The sequence below is a fragment of the Accipiter gentilis genome, chromosome W (genome assembly GCF_929443795.1).
Source record: "Accipiter gentilis chromosome W, bAccGen1.1, whole genome shotgun sequence".
In the NCBI taxonomy this organism is placed as follows: Eukaryota; Metazoa; Chordata; class Aves; order Accipitriformes; family Accipitridae; genus Astur; species Astur gentilis.
The window spans coordinates 10,572,523-10,583,024 of record NC_064918.1 but is presented as its reverse complement, the minus strand read 5'-3'; the positions used below and the strand labels follow the sequence as shown (position 1 = coordinate 10,583,024).

The 10,502-nt window shown below is 45.0% G+C and overlaps 3 protein-coding genes across 5 annotated transcripts in view; 2 read left to right on the top strand and 1 right to left on the bottom strand.

The window, feature by feature from the left end:
• The window catches only part of LOC126035240 (uncharacterized), a 375,847-nt gene that overhangs the window by 206,286 nt on the left and 159,059 nt on the right, over positions 1-10,502 (top strand). Inside the window, exon 1 of one of the 2 annotated variants that reach the window (XM_049793520.1) lies at positions 5,220-5,581. The exons of the other annotated variant lie outside the window; for it this stretch is intronic. The gene's annotated coding sequence lies outside the window, so the exon portion shown is untranslated. Of the gene's footprint in view, positions 1-5,219; positions 5,582-10,502 lie in introns of those variants that run through there. 2 annotated transcript variants of the gene reach the window in all.
• The window catches only part of LOC126035241 (zinc finger SWIM domain-containing protein 6-like), a 185,916-nt gene that overhangs the window by 109,535 nt on the left and 65,879 nt on the right, over positions 1-10,502 (bottom strand). The gene's annotated exons all lie outside the window — the stretch shown is intronic.
• LOC126035318 (uncharacterized) overlaps positions 1-10,502 on the top strand; it is a 35,987-nt gene that overhangs the window by 5,047 nt on the left and 20,438 nt on the right. The window lies entirely within an intron of this gene.

The window sequence follows — 10,502 nt, the reverse complement described above, 5'->3', positions numbered from 1 at the left end:
GGCCAGAAGGCAGTGATTTTGGAGCATCACCTGAGGAGGTGGCTCGTGCCCAAGAGGCACCACCATATAATGAGTTATCAGAAGACGAAAGGTGTTATGCTTTTTTTACTGATGGATCCTGTCGTGTGGTAGTGTCCTGGGTTCAGCTGGGATAGAGTTAATTTTTACAGGAACCTGGGAGGTGGCGGCGTAGCCGGGGCAGCTGACCTGGACTAGCCAAGGAGCTATGCCATACCATGTGACATCATGCTCAGTATATAAATGGGGAGCGGGCCGGGGGGGGGTCGTCTCGGTTTTCGGTGGGGGAAGTGGCGGAGCGTCGGGTCCCGGGTGGTGAGCAGTTGCACTGTGCATCACTCTTTTTGTATACTTTTTCATTAGTGCCGTTGTTGTTGTTGTAATTCTTCTTTGTGTTTGTCCCAGTAAACTGCCTTTATCTCAACCCTCGAGGTTCCAGTTTCTTTTTCTTTTTTCTCCTCTGCCTCCTCCCCATCCCACCGGAGGGGGGCAGAGGAGTGAGCGAGCGGCTGCATGGTCCTTTGTTACCCGCCGGGCTGAAACCACGACAGTCCTTTTTGGCGCCCAACGTGGGGCAGAAGGGTTGAGATAACGACAGATCTGGCCAGAGCGTGTTGAAACAACTTTATCATACGCATTTCTTAGATAAATAGATGTTAGTCACAATGTTGTTTCATTTGTTTACATGGTGGCGTTTTGTAAGCTCTTATATGCTCTATGTGTTGCCTGTAGTTGCGTATCTCATCTCTGGGAGAGTGATTGGGATTATCATTTTGCTGTACTGGGCAATGTCGACTTGTGAAATGATTACATCACTGGTCATGAGGTTAAGCTGGTATCTGTATGAGGCAGTGATATCATTTCCATACTTTGGGCACCTTCTATCAGATTTTATTGGTAATTACACCCCATCCATGGGGAAATTAGGGGGGGATACTTCCCCCCGTCCGTTCGCCTCCCTTTCCTCCTTCCGAATAATTACAACAGCTTTTGAGAATTTTTAATATCCTTGGGATGCGCAAGCCAGTGTGCTGTTAGTGCTATGCCTCCTGAATATGTTTCAGGTCTTGTTTAGGGCTACAAAAAGGCTCTTTAAGAGTACCACTCAGAGATCTCCCCCAAAGCTGGATACTCATGGGTGGCACGGCATGTGGGAGGATATGGGCAGGGATCTAGAGAACTTCTCACCACCAGTGACTTGGAAGTTCACTCCCAAACAACTACAGAACCCTCATGAAGTGATAGAATATTTGAAAGAAAAATGCTGTGGCTATCCCAGAGACACACAACTCACTACACTGTGCTGGGCCCTGGCCAGTATCTACCAAACACTGCTTGATACTAGGCAGCACCCTCAGGGAGAAAAGATGGAAAACAGAACAGCAGGCACCGTGGCTGCCCCTACCCCGACAACAAGCACTGTGGCTGCCCCTAGCATGACAACAGGTACCATGGCTGCCCCTACCCCAGTGACAGACACTTCAGCTAAACCAGAGAACCAACCTGTGCCAGTATCAGTCGCCCCTGTACAGAAAAAGAAACACACAAAGAAATCAGTTCACTTAGCGAGAGATGAAGATGAACCAGGGTCATCGCGAGAAAAGGAGGAAGAGGCAGAACCTGAAATAATTACCCGATCTCTATCCATGAGTGAGTTGTGTGACATGCAAAAAGATTTTAGCCGCCACCCAGGTGAGCACATTGTTACCTGGCTGCTCCGATGCTGGGATAGCGGGGCTAGTAGTGTGGAATTAGAGGGTAAGGAAGCCAAGCAGTTGGGATCTCTGTCTAGGGAAGGGGGCATCGACAAGGCGATTGGGAGAAAAACACAAGTCCTCAGCCTCTGGAGGCAACTTCTGTTAGGTGTAAAGGAAAGATACCCTTTCAGGGATGAAGTTACATGTCACCAAGGCAAGTGGACCACCATGGAGAGAGGTATCCAGTACCTGAGAGAATTAGCCGTGCTGGAGGTGATTTATAATGATCCAGAAAATGCGCAGTCACCCACAGATCCAGATGAAGTCCAATGCACACAACCCATGTGGTGGAAGTTTCTACGAAGTGCACCACCAACCTATGCCAACTCATTGGCAGTGATGTCCTGGAGAGAAGGCTATGGACAAACGGTGGATGAATTGGCTGTCCAACTCCGACAATACGACGGAAGTCTCTCTTCCTCCCTACAGGCCTGTGTCTCAGCTGTAGAGGAGTTGTCCCGAGAGTTCCAGCAATTCAAAGTAGATCTGTCCTCCTCCTCACCTGTACAGGCCCGCATCACAGTTATTGGGAGTAAGCGTTCCTCTGCCCAAGAGAGACGAGAAAGAAAGTACACACGACGGGCTAACCTGTGGTTTTACCTGCGTGACCATGGAGAGGACATGAGGAAGTGGGATGGAAAACCTACCTCAGTCTTGGATGCACGGGTAAAGGAGTTACGAGAAAAAGCAACCAGAAAAGAGAATTATTCTTGGAAAACTGCTGCTCCAGTTTCCCATGAGCGGTCCCCCAGACACAGTAGATGGGCTGATCTCATTTCTGATCCCCTTGAAGGGACTTCTGATTCACGTGTGCAGAAAGTGAGTAACGGATATTCTAACCAGGATTAGAGGGGCCCTGTCTCCAGCCAGGTGGAGGAGAGGGACAACCGAGTCTACTGGACAGTGTTGATTCGATGGCCTGGCACATCAGACCCACAGGAATATAAGGCTCTAGTGGACACTGGTGCACAATATACCCTAATGCCATCAAGTTATAAATGGACAGAACCCATCTGTATCTCTGGTGTGACAGGGGGATCCCAAGAGCTAACTGTATTGGAAGCTGAAACGAGTCTAACTGGGAATGAGTGGCATAAACACCCCATTGCGACTGGCCCAGAGGCCCCCTGCATCCTTGGTATAGATTATCTCAGGAGGGGGTATTTCAAGGACCCAAAAGGGTACCGTTGGGCCTTTGGTATAGCTGCATTGCAGACGGAGGAGATTGAACAGCTGTCTACCCTGCCGGGTCTCTCCCAAGACCCTTTGGTTGTGGGGTTGCTGAAGGTTGAAGAACAACAGGTGCCAATTGCTACCACGACGGTGCACCGGCAACAATATCGCACCAACCGAGACTCCCTGATCCCCATCCATAAGCTGATTTGCCAACTGGAGAGCCAAGGAGTGATCAGCAAGACTCACTCACCCTTTAATAGTCCCATATGGCCCGTGCGGAAATCTAATGGGGAATGGAGACTAACAGTAGACTATCGTGGGCTGAATGAAGTCACGCCACCGCTGAGCGCTGCTGTGCCAGATATGTTAGACCTTCAATATGAACTGGAATCAAAGGCAGCCAAGTTGTATGCCACAATTGACATTGCTAATGCATTTTTCTCCATTCCTTTGGCAGCGGAGTGCAGGCCTCAGTTTGCTTTCACTTGGAGGGGCGTCCAGTACACCTGGAATCGACTGCCCCAGGGGTGGAAACACAGCCCCACCATTTGCCATGGACTGATCCAGGCTGCACTAGAAAAAGTTGAAGCTCCAGAGCACCTGCAATATGTTGTTGTTGTAATTTTTCTTTCTGTTTGTCCCAGTAAACTGCCTTTATCTCAACCCTCGAGGTTCCAGTTTCTTTTTCTTTTCTCTCCTCTGTCTCCTCCCCATCCCACCAGAGGGGGGCGGAGGAGTGAGCGAGTGGCTGTGTGGTCCTTTGTTACCCGCTGGGCTGAAACCATGACAGGTAGGGAACCATCGGAATTGGAAAGCTGCTGTGTGGAGTCCCGCATGACAAGTCATTGAGGCCACTGAAGGAGAAGGCGAGTCAAGTCAGTTTGCAGAAGTGAAAGCCATCCAACTAGCCGTAGACATTGCTGAACGAGAGAAGTGGCCGGTACTCTACCTCTATACCGACTCCTGGATGGTGGCTAATGCCCTGTGGGGGTGGCTACGGCAGTGGAAGAAGACCAATTGGCAATGCAGGGGTAAACCCATCTGGTCAGCAGCATTGTGGCAGGACATTGCTGCCTGTGTAGAACACATGATTCTAAAGGTACATCATGTAGATGCTCACGTGCCCAAAAGCCGTGCCACTGAAGAACATCGAAATAATGAACAGGTAGACAAGGCTGCCAAAAGAGAAATAGCTCAGGTGGACCTGGACTGGGACCATAAGGGTGAGCTATTTGTAGCTTGATGGGCCCATGAGACATCGGGACATCTAGGGAGAGATGCAACATATAGGTGGGCTCGTGATCGAGGGGTGGACCTGACCATGGAGGCCATCACACAGGTCACTCATGAAAGTGAAACATGTGCTGCAATCAAACGTGCCACCAGAGTAAAGTCTTCCTGGAACAGAGGGCGGTGGCTGGGTTTTTCATATGGCAAGGCCTGGCAAATTGACTACATTGGACCACTGCCACGAACACGCCAAGGCAAGCGCTACATACTCACCATGGTGGAAGCAACTACTGGTTGGCTAGAAACATATCCTGCAAACCATGCCACTGCCCGAAACACCATCTTAGGCCTCAAAAGGCAAATTTTATGGCGACATGGTACCCCAGAAAGAATTGAATCAGACAATGGGACTCATTTCCAAAGTAACCTCATAAGCTCCTGGGCAAAGAAACACCGCATTGAGTGGGTGTACCACATACCCTATCACCGACAAGTATCTGGAAAAATTGAGAGATATAATGGACTGTTGAAGACTACGTTGAGAGCGCTAGGCAATGGGACATGGAAGCATTGGGATACAAATTTAGCAGAAGCCACTTGGCTAGTTAACACCAGAGGATCTGCTAACCATCCTGGTCCTGCCCAAACAAAACCCCTACATACTGTGGGAGGAGATAAGGTCCCCGTGGTGCACATGGGGAAGTGGCTGGGGAAGGCAGTGTGGATTGCGCCTCCCATGGGAAAGGCAAACCCATTCGTGGAATTGTCTTTGCTCAGGGACCTGGGTGTACTTGTTGGGTAATGCGGAAGGATGGGGAGACCCACTGTGTGCCTCAAGGACATTTAACCTTGGGGGGGAAATAATCTGTGATGTGAGTTGTATGTTGCAGGAAGTAATGTAGCAGGAATGACCTGAACTGCAGAGGAGTGAACTTCGCAAGGAACCAGACAAGTGCATCAGTGACCCAAACCAAGCCGGTGTTGGTGCCCAATGATCGAACATACTGCTTCTCCTGTCCTGATCACTCTTCTTGATGGATGGGGCCCAAGTCATAACCTGTGTGTGAACATGTGGAGGAGTGGAAGAAGCCTATGGAATATCTATCTCTTAAAGGACAGGGGATAGTAATTAATAAGAATGTATAAATCTGTACGTTGGGTATAAAAGTTGTTTAAGTATGTAGTTTCAGTTGTAAGTGTTGGTAAGAAAGGATTTCAGTAATGAGAATTAAATACAATAGTATAGTTAGAAGATATCTGTATTAAATTATGTGGGACCTGAGCAGGACGCAAATGGTATGGAATAAGGGGTGGAGATTTTATTGGGTCTGGCTGAGATGGAGTTAATACTCCCCATAGCAGCCCTCATAGCACTGTGCTCTGCATCAGTAGCTAGAAAGGTGTTGATAACACACCAGTGTTTTGGCTACTGCTGAGCAGTGCTGGCACAGCATCAAGGCTGTCTCTCCAACATTTTTGCCCTCCCCTCAATGGCAGGCTGGGGCAGGGCAAGATCTTGGGACGGGACATAACCAGGACAGCTGACCTAAACTAACCAAACAGATATTCCATACCATATGACGTCAGCTCAGATATAAAAGCTAAGTGAAGGGAGACGGAAGGGGGGGGCATTTTGTCTTCCTGAGCAACCACTGCGCGTACTGAAGCCCTGCTTCCTGAGAAGTGGCTAGACATCGCCTGCTGATGGGAAGTAGAGAATAACATAATTTGTTTTTTCCTTGCTTTCGCACGCGACCTTTGCTATCACTTTATTAAACTGTCCTTATCTTGACTCAGGAGCCTTTTGTTATATTTTCTCTCCCCCATCCAGCTGAGGATGGGGAGTGATAGAGCGGCTTTGGTGGGCACCTGCCATCCAACCAGGGTCAACCCACCGCACAGAGTGACTCAACAAGAGTCATGCAGCACCTCAGTAGTACAGAAGAAATTCACCTCTTCTGACTCCTAAAGCCCCAACCACTGACTAGGTCAGGTCTCAAATTTTACAAGGTGTTTTCCGTACTAATACATCTGGTCTTTTTTGGCTCCACTTAAGACTTGGCCCCAATACCATCTCATAATGAATTTCATGAACTAGTGTTGCCTTGCACAAACAAGTTTCTTTTTAACAGTTTCAAAATTTGTTATCTCCAGTCTGCTGATTGTTCTCTCATTTGTCTTTATGATTAGGAACAGGTAACTATACTGATGCCACCTACATCTGCAAAATCATTCACAGGATAGGAAGTAGGAGAACAAAGACAAAAGGGCTTCTCTTGAATTTTTTTCCATATCCCCTCTCCTTCATAAAACTCTTAGAAAATCAGTTCCATCATGTGTTTATATTTAAACTCCGAATGTAGTCCTGCAGCCTGTATCTCTAATTTACAACAGGATTAGACTGTTTTATACAACTTAGTGACAAGCGCACACTGCCCTGAGACACCTGTGATGAGAAACTGCCCCAGAAGTTTTGCGGATCTAGTGAAGACTAGAAGCAGCAAGACTGGTTATAGGAGGAAAGGTAGTCCAAAAAAAAAACAACCAACACCTGAATTAGAAAAGCCAAGGGAGCAGCTTCAAAGAAGCTGCCTGGACCTGCTTAGCAAGTGTCCAGACAGCCCAGAAGCCTCTGCAATCAACAGTTCTCCCATTTAAGAAATGCTCCATTTACCTATATTGCCAGTAAGGCTGATATTGAAACATGCTTTGTCACTCTTCCACAGCCTGCATATTTTCCAGATACAATATTTTGTATTTGTTTCATAATAATCCAGAACCATAAATCCGGACTGAATCTGATTTTAAAGCTGAAGAGAATATAACCCAGAAAGCAATCAAATCCAAAAATAGGCTATTTTTATTCATTTTGAACCAAAAGCTTAACACCTTGCTACCCTCAAAATACTTTTCTATGGAAGTTTTCCCTAATTTAAAAAAAAAAGCTGTGATGGCACCATGGCATCCTTACTGCTCTGGTGCTTCTGGCTGTAGCTGATACCCAACAAGTCACCACTGTATGGGGCAGACAAGTCACAAGCTTCTGCTTCAGAATCTGGCTGGGCTGAAGATGGACCAGATGGGCAGGGGAAGGAACTCTGATGATGAAAGACACACACCACCTCCCAAAATCCTCCAACCCCAAAACTACAAAGCTAAAGGATATTTTTTTTCTCCCTCTTCACCAGCTCATCTGCAGTGCTGAAAACAAAATACAAAAGCAGACCTTGCACTGTTGGGGGGAGACATTATTTTTCAGTTAAATGACAACTTTGCCTTTATACTGTAGGCCCCGGTATGATGGAGCAAGATGAAGAAGGGGATGGAAGCCGCTGGGAGGCAGCAGGACCTTGGCAGGGCGGGGGGCGGGGGTGTGGAGAGAAGAGGGTATTTCAAGGCAGCCTGCCTGCCTGGCCCTCGGCTGAACCGCCCACCCTGATGTCAGCTAGCAGCAGAGGCAGCATTCCTGAACAGTTCAGACAAACCCACTGGTGGGAAACTTGGAAAGCCCTCAGCTGTAGTGAAGAAAGCAAAGACTTGGCCAGGAGCCAGACTACTGAGCTCAGCATTTTGTAATGCACTTCCTTTTTACTTAGCAGCTTGCATAATGCCTCAGCCTCTTCCACCTTTAACCCTTTATTCACCCACACTTTGAAATTGGGTTTACGGCTGCAGCACTTTCTCATCACCTACTCCCACAATGCTGGGCTGGCAACTCTCCATTAGAAACACCGGAAAACAAACTGAGAGGCTGCAGCAACCAGGGGAGTTACTGTCACATTTACTCAAAACTGTGTGTCAGAAAAAGGAAAAAGAGGAAGAACTAAACCGAAGTACTGCAAAGTAGATACAAATTCAGCAGTAACATTCACAGCCAAAAGATTACCTTAATTTCCTCTGGTTCTGCATGAGTCTGTGTCAAGACAGTTGGATGCAGATACTGTATTTACAGCAGCTCCGATTTTAATTGGATTTATATATGATATTTCACATGAATCCTGAAAGTGCCACTGGTTACAGATTCATCCATACAAGCCAGAGAAACCAGCAGATTGCCATTTGTGCTGCACCAGGGGCCAGGTTCAGGGCTTAGGGCAAACACAGGAAGATGTGGTTCTTGTCACACTGAGCTGGCCATCTAATTTAAGAAAAGACTCAAAACAAGCAGATCTGATACCAGAGGTGGGGAGGAGGCTAAGAAGAGCTGTGGGTGCTACATACACTATGCAAGTGATTTCCAATAATCTCTACAAAGCTGAAAAAAATGAAGGAAGTTTTCTGAAGGTCACATAACCTTAGTTTCCACATTTCATTCATATAGCCCTACTACTTTGGAGACCACACAGTTCCTATTTTAAAGCTGTGAAGACAGTACAGCATAGTAAATTCCTTCCTTGAAGTCTTCCATTTTGTAACGTTATCTAATCACAGATCCCTATTCTAAACCATCAAGTTTAGCTCTATTTTTCTGAGCACATGCCATACAAAAATAATTTTCTAGCACATACAGTTTTTGCCCTATTAGGTGAACATCTATCCAGTACACACTGCCTCACCCAGCAAGGGGCACTCATTTTAAAATGGTGATAACCCTAAGAAATATTTGTATAAGATTCTTAGATTTTGACTGTCAGCATCACCTCAGTACCATAACATTACAGATCTACAAACCTGAATCAAATAATCTCTGATAAATGTTGTAGTACTACTAGAGATAAGTTTTAACTCAGCTAGCAAGTAAACTTTGTGTCACAGAAAATTCTTTACAAAAAGCATGAAAGCATTTTACAGACATTTAGTTTTGATCAGCTGTTTCCAGATCCCCACTACCATTTACAACACAAGTAATCATATTCCTGTAACCAAGTCAGATGACCCAAGTCCAAAGAAAAAAAAACCAAACAAACAAACCACATCTATGTACTTCCTGAAGAGGGGCAAGTACAGCATTGACAAGGATGCATAAGTTTACAATTACCTTTTTTTAATGATAAACTAGATTTCCTAAAATGGATTTTCATGTTTTTAATCAGAAAAAACATAACTTCCCCACTTAAAAAGAAAACAAAAACCCCCAGAAAAATAGCCATCTCATCTAGCATTCTTCAGAACAGGACATTGCTCAGGGACAGTTAAAGCAAAACAAAAGCTTTGACTTCAGAACCATAATTTTTCACACTACATTTTAATTTGAAAGAGATGCAGTACAGCCTGTGCTCCTAAATTGTATGAGCAAGTAGGGTGGGGGAAAAGAAAGGATGTCTCTTCCTTCACACTCCCTCCATGCCACCTATGCAATCTAAAACATGACTTCAAGGAAAGTCCCTTTTCCAGTCTTCTATAACCACCACCATTAGGAAATGTAGAGGCTCCAGTTGTCAAGACTCTCCAGAGCTGAAACTTTACAATGTTATGACTACAACACATGGCACATATTATTTTAACTCATAGCATAAAGGATTTGAAATATTAACAAATATCTAACAGTTCTACAACTCCTTTCAATGTTAAGTTTTATAAATCCTGCACAGATTGCATGTGGTGGCAAGCTGGACAAATTGAAGAGTTAACTACAAGTAAAAGCATTTTATCTGATTGTATAACTGATACCAGTATCTAAATGCATGGAATGAATCAGTTCAATGCTTTCAAAGCACCAGGACACTTATTTGAATAAAAGTTCACCATAGCTACTATAACCACCGCAACATACATATTTTAAGGCAAGATTTTATCAGCATATACAGCAACACAAAAACCTCAAGTGTACTAGGGGATGACTTAATATTTGCTGTGGGGGCCATAACTTTTAGTTTTCTTGACGTTTACAAATTTGATCTCTGCTTTAAACGTGCAAGCTCTGTATTTCTTTTACATTTACTAGATAATCAAGTTGGAAAAGTTCTGTTGCTTTATCTGATCTATCATTGCAGTGTACAATTCACAGATTTATAAAGACATTTATCTTCCTAAAATAATCCTAACAATGCCAATTCTACAAACTGACTAAAATGTTCCACTGGGTAACTGACAGTAGCATTAAAGGGATTTCACAATTATTGAGCTTCTACTTTCCTAGTTTTAGGTTTTCATTTGGTATGCCTGCATGAACTATTAACTATTAAAAAATAGCTCCCCATGTGCCTCCCCTGTTGCTTTTGTTCCAGTAATGCCCCTAAATCACCTCTGCTGATAAAACACTAGTTGAGAAACATTTAGTACATCTCCTTTTTAGACACTACAGAGTTATAAAATTCAAATTAACAATTACTTTCAGATGTAAAGTGGACAGACATTTTGAATTTGGATTTAGCCTTATGT